Source organism: Pituophis catenifer, unplaced genomic scaffold (genome assembly GCF_029215685.1).
Source record: "Pituophis catenifer annectens isolate HBS135680 unplaced genomic scaffold, rPitCat1.0.hap2 SCAF_2, whole genome shotgun sequence".
Lineage (NCBI taxonomy): Eukaryota > Metazoa > Chordata > Lepidosauria > Squamata > Colubridae > Pituophis > Pituophis catenifer.
The window spans coordinates 221,060,835-221,074,519 of NW_027256882.1; positions in this window are offsets into that span (position 1 = coordinate 221,060,835).

The following is a 13,685-nucleotide window of genomic DNA, read 5'->3' on the forward strand; positions in this document are numbered from 1 at the left end:
TGACTTTAAAATGTCTACCTTATTAAGTACTTGAGAAGTTTGTGATATATTTACCTGTGACTATGATGTATTCAATGAAGTTGCAAATTTTAGCTTGTTTTGTCTCATGGATATAACTTCTTTCCTTCCTTCCCTTAGCACAAACTCTGAAGTTTAGGCAGCATGCCAGATACCTGCTCAAAAGTTAATATTTGGTTTCCAAAACCAATTGTATAGTTGCTGAAGTTTCCACATGCTTTGCATGTGAGGCACCTTCAGGCAACTGCATTGTAATAGTCATAGCAGTGAGATCCTCAAGAATGCTGCAGATGACAGACTAACCTTAGCTGAACAAACTCACTCTTGGCAATCAGTGGAACATGGATGTTCAGGGTTGAATCCAAAAACACATCAAACTATGAACCTGACTTTCAAAGAAAATATAATCCTATTCAACAAAGGTTGAACACATATTCCTCGCATTGCCTTTTGACAGTTCATTAGTCCTTCTGATTTGTTTGAGATTAAAATTTCTTTGCCTTCATACATTGCTTTACCGATATCAGACACTTATTTGGAGTGTGAATAAACTCTTAGGAATTCAACTCTCACCTGGAGATGTGATCCATGAGTGGAAAGTTACTGTATTTGTAGCTGTAATCTATCCACCAAGGGGAAAAAAAAAAGTTTTATAAAAGACTGGACTTTATTGACTGTTTGCTGAAAATAATCAAGAAATGAATTAGTCATCGAATTGGTGATTGGTAATATTCACCATTTTGTACCTGTACAATATGGCAGGAATTAGGAGGCAGTGTATCCTATCAGCCATATAATGTAGACCAGTGGTGGGATTCAAAATTTTTTACTACCAGTTCTGTAGGAATGTCATGGCTTGGTGGGTGTGGCAGGGGAAGGATACTGTAAAATATCCATTCCCTCCCCACTCCAGGGGAAGGTTACTGCAAAATCCCCATTTCCTCCTGATCAGCTGGGACTCAGGAGGCAGAGAATAGATGGGGGTGGGGCCAGTCAGAAGTGGTATTTACCAGTTCTCCGAACTACTCAAAATTTCTGCTACTGGTTCTCCAGAACTGGTCAGAACCTGCTGAATACCACCTCTGATGTAGACCAAAATAATCCAGGACTTTTGGAGAATTTGGCTTTTTTAAAGGAATTACTGATTGAAAATATTTTTTATGGGAAGAAGGAACCATGGTACGTAATTTGGGAGGATGGAAATGGTAATAATTTCTAACCGTTGTAAAGAAGATCAAAAGTCACTTCTTCAAATACCTTTCTTTTTGTTTCTCTTTTTTATTGTTTCTCATTACCTTTTGTTTCTATTACCTTTTTATACTTTTCTTCTTTCTTTTTTTCTTTATATTTTTGTAGTTTAAAATTCTTTTTCAATAAAATGTAAAAAATAATTTTTAAAAAAAGAAAAAGGGGGAAAAAATCTACATTTCTCGATTCTGGAAATATCTATCTTTGGTCCCCAGATCATTTAATGATCAAATCCATACCTTAAATAACCATAAGTGATGTAAGTGTACAAAAAATTGTAGAAGAAAATTTGTTAGTTTCATCTTGCACATAACAGGTAATGGAGACTCTATATTCCTCTCCCCTCCCCAGTGATGAAATCTGGCCACATCTATCCGGCTCGCACAAGCTGGTAGGGCCGGCGGCGGGTGACTCCGCCCACCTGCTGGGACATCATCACTTACCCCTGCCCCTCCCCATATACTTTCTTCTACTGGACTTCAAAAGAGTAAGCAATTTGGCTAGGAAAATAGCTGGAGAAAAGAGATTTGTAGAATGATAAGTAATTAATTTGTAGGAAATAACTTTTTCTTTATGATTGTATAATCATAGTGGTACTTTTATGACAATGAAATGATCTAGGCAAATTCCAGCATAATTTTTTTTTTTTTTTGCTCGCTTCCTATACTTTTTTCTATCAAACCTTATGTATCTATTTACATTGAAGTTTGGTATGTTCTTAGAGGTAGAAAATAAATGTATGAATTGGCACTGAAAATTCATGTTAATGAGTGGTAGCAGCTGCCTATAAAAGTTGATCAGGTCTTTTGTCTGTATTTTTCATCCTTTGTCTGTTGCCAGTTTCACCAAAAGTTCTATTATTTTTGGTCCATAGGTTTCCTCTGAAAATGGTTGAGGTGATACTTAACCTGGCATTACATCATACTGAAATGAATATCAGGGGTGGGGGAAGGAATATTTGGTTTCTAGAGGCAGTCTCTATATTTTTCAACTCATCTTTTTGTTATGATGTAACCAAATAACTTCTAATTATTGAAGTCTGTGCTGTTTAAAATAGTAAGTTCCAAATGTGAATACAAAAATTTTAGCTTGCTAATGAGTTGAGTAGGTCTTCAACCTATAGGAATCCTCTTCCAGGCAGAAATCAGTGAATTCTTGGCTGCAGTTATACTCAAGACCAGGGCTCCCCAATCCCCATTTCGTGGCCTGGAGCCAGGCCACAGTCTGTTTGGAACTGTGCCACAGATGTGTAGTGGGCAAGTGTGTGTGTGCATGTGCGCGTGAAGCTGCATTTGTGAAAGCAGTGAGTGTGCATGTGAAACCATCCCCTCTATCCCCCCCTGCCACTACTGCCTCCACTGATCCACCAAGCCAGGGGCTGGTTTCGAAACCATTGCTACCGGTTCATTCGTGGGCGCTCATGTGCTGGTGTGTGCAGTGAGCAGGTGGGCGGAACCTTCCGCCACCGCTACTGGTTCATTCGATCCTGGGTGAACTGGTAGCAACCCACCACTGCAACAAGCTGAAAAGATTGAAGACCGCTGCTCAAGACCACATCTCATTTTACCAAATTGCATTGGCTATCAACCAGAAGGCATTTTGATAACTGAAATGCCAATTCCACATTTCTTACTTAGGCAAATCATGACCTTACAATGACTTAATTTGTGTCAAGGGCTTTGTTCCTTTTTTTCTTCTTCTCAATTTGCTGGGTTTTTTTCCAAATGTCTAGCAACAAGATTTACCCATAAGGACTTCTTGTAAGAACCATCAGTACCTTTTATAACTAGAGTCCTAATGCTTTGAATAATCTCTATTCATTATATAAAAGTCGAAGTATCAAAGGAGAAATTCTTTTTTCTCTCTTTGCTTCTCATTATGCATGAGATGTGAAATCTACAGGGCTTTGTCTTATTATGCAAGTACCTATCTCCTTGTTTATCTACCTCTCCCTTTTCTTAAGATTAGGTCACCTCACAGAACATTCTGTTTTTCCATTTGATGCGATGTTCTGTTAAATGTATGAAGCAAGTTCTCCAAACTACTCAAAATTTCCACTACCAGTTCTCCAGAACTGGTCAGAACCTGCTGAAACCCACCTCTGGATTGGAACTGGGACTCCTTAGTACCTGTTGAACATCTGAACCACTAAACTACATTGTCTCTATTTATTCCAAAGTTAAGTTATAGGCATTTTTAGATTCATATTTCTGGGTCAATGATATTGGCTGTTCCTTCAAAGTCAAAGAAGGAGCTGTCTATGTTGACCCAATAATTCTCTTGAGTGTGGGAACTGCTGATTCCTGCCTCACCAGCTTCACTCTTAATGGGCACTCTTCTATCTGATTTGAATGCTTTCTCAATACCAATGTTTAAATAACAATGGGAACACATAGTCTCTTCCTTGTTCAAAGCCTGACTTCTGAAATGGGAAAAACAAAACAAAACAAAACAAAACAGGGTGTGTATGAGGTGGAGAAGAAGAATGAATTTTTGTGCATCAAGATTGTGATCTCAGCTCATGAAAATATATTCCAGATCCAAGATTATGTTCCAGGACTCTTTTATTGGAAGAATAAATAGTGGATCTTGGCATTCTAATGAAAAACAAACAAACATTGAGGATTCAATTGTCCAGGTCAAGCCCTTCAAACATGGAGGTCCAACTTTTTGGCATGCCTGGGCAGCATTGAGTGAAGAGGAATTGTCTTGGATTGCGTATAAAATATATAATCTAGTTAATGTGTAGAAATCACATAACAATGATAAAAGTTTACGAGCTTGTGGAGCCTCATTACTACCTATCCAGGGTGATATACAGCCCGTGGGCTGTGGGTTGAACATGCTTACTTTACAATTTTGTCTCTGGATAAAAAGATGTACAGATATAAAATACAGAAGAAAACATTCTTAAATACAGATTGGCTTCACCAAGAGCACATCCGGCTCACCAGCTTGCTCCCATTAGATCACATCTTAAAAGAAGGAAAAGTTAAATCCAGAATTGCGTTTGGTTAGGTAGATAAATTTTATGGCTAGACTCTCATTCTTAATCATAACAGATACCACTCCTTGAGTCAGCTAACTGCAATCAGTGAAATCATTCTCGGCTTAAAGAAGAATTTGGCACAGGAATGTATTATGTATGGCAACAGATAAGATCTCATTCCATATCATTAGAGTGATCAAAGCTACTGAATTACTTTTGTTGTTGAGGAATACGACAGTTGTTGCTTGCATCCTTTTCTTGAGGTTTCTTCTTATGCTTACTTAGCAAGTGCTACAAATCAGATGAAACGGAGGATGAAAGAGCAATCACATAAGACACCTTGGGTATATCTGTTATCACACTGTGGTCTGTTCATCTGGGAAATAGGAATAACCACTCCTCACCTTGCAATATACTTATGTGATAAGAATTACTTGTGAAGAAACAGCTCATCCTCTGATGCATGATCTTGCGGTGAGTAATTCTTCTGCAAAGCCTATACCTTGAAATGCTGATTTAATTTGAGGAATGACTACAGCTAGCCACTTCCTCAACTGTGGAAGTATTCCAGTTTCATACAACTGATATAGATAGTCCTCAACTTACGACAATTGAGCACCACATTTCCACTGCTAAGCAAGACAGTTGTTAAGTGAGTTTTGCCCCATTCAACATTTCCCTGTCTTCGTCTGTTATACTTGGCAAATTCCTCTCCTGTAGGTAATTCATGATATTTTCTTCTTTAATATTTTCTGGACTGTATAGTATTTGAAAATAATTTTGAATAATATTTTTTTCCCATCGATTCTATGGTACAAGTTTCTTTGTTCGTCTTGTAGATATTGTATCATTTTTTTTAGCTTTTTGTTTTTTCAATTTATGGGCGAGCCATCTCCCTGGTTTGTTTGCCAATTCAAAATAATTTTGTTTTGCCAATTTTATATTCCTTATCATTTCTTCCTTGTGTAATATATTGATTTTATGTTTTATTAGCTCTATTTCCTTTCTGATTTCCATGTTTTGGGGATCCTTCTGAAGTGATAGTTCTAATTTTTTCAGCTTCTCCAATGTTTTGCCCCATTTTATGGCATTTGCCCCATTTTATGATCCAAGAACTCAGGTGGCGCAGTGGTTAGAATGCAGTAATGCAGGCTAATTCTGCTCAACTGCCAGGAATTCGATTCTTTCGATTCTGACCGGCTCAAGGTTGACTCAGTCTTCCATCCTTCCGAGGTCAATAAAATGAGGACCCAGATTGTTGTGAATAATATGCTGACATTATGAACCGCCTAGAGTGGGCTGTAAAGCACTGAGAAGTGGTATATAAGTCTAAGTGCTAAGGCTAAGCGCTAGTGTTATTGCTTTCTTGCCACAGTTGTTAAGTGAATCACTGCAGTTGTAAAGGTAGTAATATGATTGTTGAGTGAATCTGGCTTTCCCGTTGACTTTGTTTGTCAAAAAGCCTCAAAAAGTAGTCACATGACTCTGGGATAACACCACCATCATAAATACATGCCATTTGCCAAGCATCTGCATTTTGATCACATGATCCTGGGGATGCTGCAATGGTTGTGTGAAAAATGATCATAAGCCACTTTGTCAATGCAGTTTGTGGATGGGGACAAACTGGTGGCCATATTTGGTCTCTGTCACACAGCCCGGAGACAAACTAGTTTGTTCTACTGCCTTAACAAGGCAGTAGCTTTCTGCAGCATTCAGAAGCTTCTCAGGACTGTGGAGACCTCTCAAAGGCAGCAAAATGAAGCTGTTTATCTAGTGGCTGCCATTTTGTCCAGCCCACAAATGGGTAGGACAAAATGGCAGCTGCATTAGAGTTGCTGCCACACTGGTCCTGGGACAAACAGTGCTTCATTTTGTTGCCTCAGAGAAGTCTGCACAGTGCTGCGAAAGGTTTCAGAAGCTTCAGAAGTAGTTTTTTTGTTCTGCCACAAATGGGTGGAACAAAATGGTGGCTGCATTTGGATCATTAGTGCACGGCCCAAGGACACATGCCTGCCCTCCTTCCACTGAGATCTGGAGAGTTCAAAACATAAGTGAAAGGTGAGAGGGTGCTGCAGTGACCCTCTGGTAAAGGCAAATGACTACTGGCCCACTGTAGGTGTCATAACTTTGAAAAGGGGACATATGGGACTTTTTTTGGGTAGGTGCCTGTTGTATTTTCAAATGTTCATTAAGTGGCCTTTCTTTCAATCCATTCAAAGCTATGAATCTTTTGCAAAAGGTTGCCAGGATGTCTAAAGGGAAAATATGGAACAATCTGTATTCCTAATAATATCTCCTTTGGCTCAAGAGAGTCCTTTTTCTTCCCTAAAACCAATTAGAAAGAGACTTTAAATGAATCTGAGTTCAGCTGATTTATCAAAGGTGCCCAGTGACTGCTACACAATAGCTGTCATCACTGGAATTGAATTACTGCTCCCTGTATTGTTCCATGCCCATAGCTCTGTATGGCATTTCAGAATCTGTGACTATTGTATTCCTGTCGCTTGTGACATCATGGCATCCAAAAGTGCATCCATTTCCTCCTGATTTCCTGACCACAAGAACTGGAGCAGATTCAGAGCCATGGAAGGTTGTAGGCAATACAAGCTTTAACTTTAAACTGGACCCACCTTGCAAAAAATATAAATAAAAATGCTGAGATGGAGTTTGGAAAAAATCAAGAATTATTGCAAGGCAAGCATCAAAGCAAGACTCCCATTATTACCTGAGAAGAGACTTGCAAATTGGTAATTTATATACTTACTGTGTTTCTTAGGAGGCAATTCTTAATATTTAATCATTGACTATTGTTAGTAGGTCATGTATAGAGGGTCACTGCTTTTTTATGTTTGAGTCAGTCTTGATTCCTTGTGACTTCCTGGACAAGTCCCTGCAGGGTTTTTTGGCAAAATTTCAGAAGGATTGTCTGCTTCCCAGGGCTGAGAGAGATTATCTGTCTGAAAATTACCTAGCTGGCTAAGGCTGGCCTTGTGGCTCAAATCTTCTGGTGTATAGATGTATAGGTGTATTTTAACAATTGCACTGAACTAGCTCTCTGCATGATTGTGGTATGTATGTATGTATGTATGTATGTATGTATGTATGTATGTATGCAGTGGTAGGATTCAGACGGTTCAGGTGAACCAGTAATTAAATTGCTGGCAGGCTCCGCCCCTCCCTGCCCCTTCCAGGAGTCCCCACACACCCCATTTTGGCTCCCAGGTAAGTGCAGGGAGGCCTCCTAGGCCCAAACTGGGATGTGATGGGTGTGGCGCCCCTCCTGCAGCCCGTTTTTGCTCCCAGGATGCTTCAGGGAAGCCTCCTAAACCCAAAACAGGGTGTGGGGGCACGTCCATCCCCGTGGGCCGTTTTTGCTTGGGGGGGGTGCAGGAGGCCGAGTGCTGCCTGTCACACACACACACCCGGCCATGCCCACCATGGCCATGCCCACCCAGCTGGTCATTAGGGCAGAGAACTGGTTGTTAAATTATTTGAATCCCACCACTGTATATATGTATGTATGTATATCTGTTCAGAAATAGTACAATACCATGAAATTTACTTTCAGATAAGCAAGTACAGGTTAGCCGCTAAAATCATTTTCAGTGATTCTCAGAATTTCCGAAAACCCCTCAGAAAACTGTAATAAATAAAGATTTATTTTTTTCCCAAACTCCATAAACTTTTATGGACAGGTTCAGATTTACTGAGCTGCTGCTTTAAGGTATTCTGAGAAAAGATGCCAAATCTTTTTGTGCTCCCTCTTTCACTCCTGCTGTTACATTTCTAGAGTAGCTGAAACTATATTTTAGGTAATTGTGTTCAAAAGCACTATATAATTGCAGATGAATGATCAATTCTTGGATCTCACTCTGTTTTCCAGTGAGGCCATCTTTAAAATCGTTCAATGAAAAACATCAATATAAAAGAATTTATACAGCACTGTGAATGTGTTCTCTACTGTATAAGTATAAAAAGCTGCCATGAAGCCTGAGAATATTTTAACAAAGGAACATGAAGGGGTAAAATATAATTAATTTAATGGGTATGGAGAACTGAGGACAAAAGTTATAACCATAACTCTAACCCTAACCAACTGTAATCCTAACCCTACGTTGTCTTCCACATATTTACATCTGGGTATTGCTAATATAAATATTCCTTAACTTTTCTTCATTCCACATTTCTTAAGAATACTTGGAGTACTTGGAAACTTTGGAAACAAGTGTTATAGACTGGATTCCATCATGAAAGAGTCACCTTGAAGAAAAATGGGCTGCAAACAAATCTAATAAATAAAGCTTCAAAAGCTTATTCACCAAGCTACACATATCTTGTTAGTTGTAGGCATATAGCATACTATGTGTGCTTTAAAAAGCAGTGTACTAACTATATAATTAGACAGCTTCCAAAGGTAGGCCTTAGATTAGAGTAATACCTACAGAAGTGGTATGTACTTAAGGTATAAAATGATTGTTGTGAGTCCTTCGGGAGTAGGGCGGTATACAAATCCAATAAATCCAATAAATTGTTTCCTTAGACACAACACAAAAATATATAACTGGCCCACTTAGCAATTACAAATAATAGCAGCTCAAAATTAGAGTTTATGGAGTGCTGTGAGACCAAACAATAACCATAGTTAATGTAGATAATCTATTGGGCTCATTCCAATTTCTGTGACTCTTTTTCAATTCACAAGATCCTGTAACTCTTTTGAAATTTATCTTTCATTATTCAAAGTGTAAATTCTAGCAGGTGTCCATATCCTTCTTTTTTTCCTCTCTCTGTGCTTGCCCAAATAGGATTCTTCACATTTTTGATGTGCCAGTGGAAGCTTAGAAGCCAATGCGGACAGCAAATAATAGGTTCACTCATTCAAATATCTAAAATGTTTCTACTCTGTATGCCAAACTGATCCAAGCTGTAATTTATGCAAGTTCAAAGGACTTTGGACCACAAACATTGATTTGGTGCAGCAAGGTTGGATGTGGATTGGCATTTATCCAAAGTAGGAATTAAAAGAAACACTTGGCAATACTTGAAACCTACATGAACAATAATGAAACATATATATTTTAAGATGCATTTCCTCAAAGAATGAAAAGAATTTATTCCACTTTCTTTTGGAATTGGCTCATGACAACTGTGTATTAAACTGCTCTCTAACCATAGCAGTTTGCATCATCTGTAGAGAGTTATAATCCAAAATATTTAGTATGGGGCTTTAATCCTAACTTCTCCAAATAATCCAATATTGTTATATGTACATGTTAAGAAGTATTGAGAAAATGTCATTGAGTAACACATGGAGTGTGCAAAGGTCACTGCTGTTGCCAGTTTCCCACAAACTGAAAATGAAACATGAGAATATGGGTGCAATTTATTTATTGTCAAATTTATTGTCAAATTTATATAGCCATCCGTTTTACAAAGCAAGTAACTCTGGATGGTGTACAACAAAGCTAAAAAACATTAGTTACTAAACATCAAATGATTATTATTATTGTTGTTGTTATTATTATTGCAAACATATAAAAACAAAGCTAAAAAGAGGAAAATTGGTTGAAGGGACATTAATAATATCAGAGCCACCTTAATAATTCACTAGTCCCCTGGGATCCCAAAGCCTGATGGCATAAGCAGGTCTTGAGAAATTTTCAGAAAGTCAAAAGTGATGAAGCCCAGCCTCAATTCAGTGGGGAGGATAGTCCATAACACAGGAGTCACAGCAGAAAAGGCCTATTGGCTACAGCCCATCAAATGTAGCTCCCTAGCCAATGGAACCACTAACATGCTCTCTCTGCTAGATCTGGTGGGACAAACATATAATTGGGGAGAGAGTGTCCCTCAGATAACCATTCCAAAAATTATGTTGCTTTTTCTAGCTATATCTGCCAACCTCTTATTTCTGCAGCTATTTTTTTTTTAAAAAAACCCTGCTTTTATTGCCAGCTAACCTGTTCCTTGTAGGAAACCTAGAGCACTTAAACAACTGATAAACATTGTTCATTCTTTGGCTTAGCAGCTTGTAGTCCCAGGGCTAAATCAACTCTGTAGATCCTATCTGCTCACTTGAACTCAGTTGCCTTCACAATGGCAAAAGAGAAAGTATGTGACTTGTGTTTAAAAGAATTAGTCAGTGTATGCTTCTAAGAAATATCACTGCTTGTGAGATCCCCAAATAATATCAGCTATAATGCTGCTTGGTCAATGCCATAGTCAGAGCTGTTCCTCATATACATATTTATACTTTCTGATATATTTTTCTGTGATTTATTTTCCCCACCTGTGCCCTTTATTTGATCATAAGAAGTGTAACATTTTGACAGTACATATACAATGCAAGCCCCATTTTCTTTGAATTATAAATATTATTGAGCTTCTCAACCCCTTTGGGTCAAGTATGAACTTTAGCATCTCACATCATTTATTTAAGAACGATGCAAATATTATCATCTTTAAACTCAATTTTAATCCAAGAACTATTTTCTTATTGTTCTGCCCTGTGCTGATCCATGCTAATCCCAACTAAACTGAACCTAGTAGAGTTTATTCATTTCAGCATAGACTAGTTGTGGAATATAATCACAATAATATAATTAAATCCATACTCAGGAAGAGGGGATGACTCCCTTCCCCATAAAACTGGAAAATTATATCAGCTATGCATAAACTTGACATAACAATTCAGTGCTACTGTTCAGCCAACAGAACTAATGAAGGCCAAGAATTCTGCCCACCAGAGCTGTATTTAATGAGCACATGATTTTCTGTGCTGCTAACCCACTCAAATTCCTCTTAGCTGGGCAGATCAAATGTTATAGAGTTAATAATAAAGAGCTTTGATCTCTGATGTACTGATATCAGAACAAAATTAAATGATCTTGAAGTAGGGTTATCAAAAATATTTAAAGACTTAGCCTAGACCTGGGGAGACCGAGGCAGTAATCCATTCTAGCCATTGAAACCCTCAGAGGATTTTGGGCCTCTCTCTCTCTCTCTCTCCCTCCCTCCCTCCCTCCCTCTCTCCCTCAGTTCAACTATCTCAAAGAGTTGTTTTTAGGGGGGAAAGGGGAAGAGGAAATACAGCAGTGGTGAAATCTAAAATTTGTTACTACCGGTTCTGTGGGCGTGGCTTGGTGGTGGTGGGGTAATATGACTGGATGGGTGTGGCCATTTTTTTTTTACTTTTAAAACCATTTTTTACATGTAAAACCATGTTAAAAAATGCTTTCAAAAGGCTCTGACTATCCCAGCTGAGTTTCCTGATCACTCAGCTGGGATCGTCAGAGCTTGGATCGTCAGAGCCATTTAAAAGAAAATACTTATTTTCTTTTAAATGGCTCTGACAATCCCAGCTGAGTTGCCTGATTGGCAGGCAACTCAGCTGGGATTGTCAGAGCTTGGCTCGTCAGAGGCATTTAAAAGAAAAAAAGCCCCTGATGATCACGCGGCTCAGCTGGGCATGGGGGGTGGGGGCAGGGATTTTTGCTACCGATTCTCCGAACTGGCCGCCACCATCGCTACCTACTTGCCCGAGCCGGTCCGAACTCGGAGCATTTCACCCCTGAAATACAGTATATACTATCCTGAATTCCTAAAGGAAGAATGAGATTGAAGCAAAGGAACAAGTACCACACATGCAAAGGCTATGGATGTTCTCTTTTTTTCTCAACAGCCAACATAATGGTTCATACTGCAGTTTAAGAATGTACTTGATTTAATGATTTTTTTTCCCTCTTAAAAGACACAGATTATCTGAATATACAACCAAAAAAACCCCCTGCAAAACACCTCCCTTGCTCTGGGAGTGCTACTCGGAGAGATTTGGGAATTTCTAACTCTTTTAAAACTATGGGTTTATTCCAGTTGATCTTAATCCCAGTTCACACAAGCAAGTATGTGTTAGATCAGAGTAAATGTGAAAGATCTGAAGCTGGATGATATTTTTTTTATCAATTTTGTGCTGCAGTGAACATATTTTCTCGTCAAGTTGTAGGGTGCTGATGCTCTTTATGTCTGGGAGGATGGGTGACTGGTTAGGATGATACAAAGCCAGATATTTGATGGACCCTGAGGGCTTTTTGAATGCATTTGGGGATTTTTTCCCCCCAGTAATTTTATAGGCAGTTTCATCATACATCTGGGCAATCATTGGAATACAGGTAGTCTTCAACTTATCACCACAGTTAGGATCAGAACTTCCAGTGCTTAGTGATACGAATATTGAATGAGCTTTGCTCCATTTTACAATATTTTTGTCACAGCAAATTTAAGCAAATTATCATGGTCATTAATTGAATCACACAATCATTAAACTAATTTGGCTTCTCTGGTTCCCCACTGTTTGTCAGAAGTGTCTTTGGAAGGTCACAAATGGCAATCATATGACCCCAGAACACTGCAACAGTCATAAATACATACCAGTTGCCAAGTGCCTGAATTTTGATGATGTGACTTTGGGGACAATGCAGTGGTTGCAAGTGGGAGAAATGGTCATGAGTCACTTTTTTTCAGTGTCATCATCACTTTGAATGGTATTAAATAAATGGTCTTAAGCAATGGTGGGATTCAAGTAATTTAACAACCGGTTCTCTGCCCTAATGATTTCTTCCAACAACCAGTTTGCCAGACTGCTCAGAAAGTTAACAACCGGTTCTCCCGAAGTGGTGCGAACTGGCTGAATCCCACCACTGTTCTTAAGTCAAGGATTACATGTGTAGAAAAAAATAGGGCATTGGACAAAATTGCTCCCATGTGCCTCTCTACAGTTGCTTATCCTTGAGGCGAGGGTGTCTTTCCTTTACTGAGGCAATTAGGAAAATAAAGCTACTATAGATATGCCTGGAGCAATATTGGCAAAGAAATCATGGACTGATTATGACTGAATACAGATAAATGCCCAGATTTGGGCCTCCACTGTGATGATAAGAAAGGCAAAACATGAATAGTTCTTCATTCTTATTGCATATGTAGATAACTGTCCAATGATCCTGCTCAGAATTACTTACACCTGTTATGGAAGGAAAGGCAAGACATACTCTAGCACAGTGATCACCAATCTTTCCAGCTTGGTGGCCCAGCCCAGCGTGGTTTGTGTGTGTAAATGTCAGCTGTAAATGGAGCTTTGTGTGTGAGTCAAAGGTGCTTGAGCAGAGGGCACTTGTGTTCATGCGCGAAGTTCCACTCGCACGAGTGTAGAGTGCTTGTGCGAGAAGCTCCATTCATACAAGTGGAACTTTGCATGCGAGCGCAAGGGCCTGCTGCTCACGTGAGTGGAGCTTCATGCGTGCATCCTTACCCATTGGTCGCATGGCCCAATTTAGAAAAGGTTGGGGACCCCTGTTCTAGCAGACTGCTAAGATAAAGTCTGCCAGTTCCTTTTCAGATTTAGTCATCTGTGTTTGGTTGGATTGAATGCCAG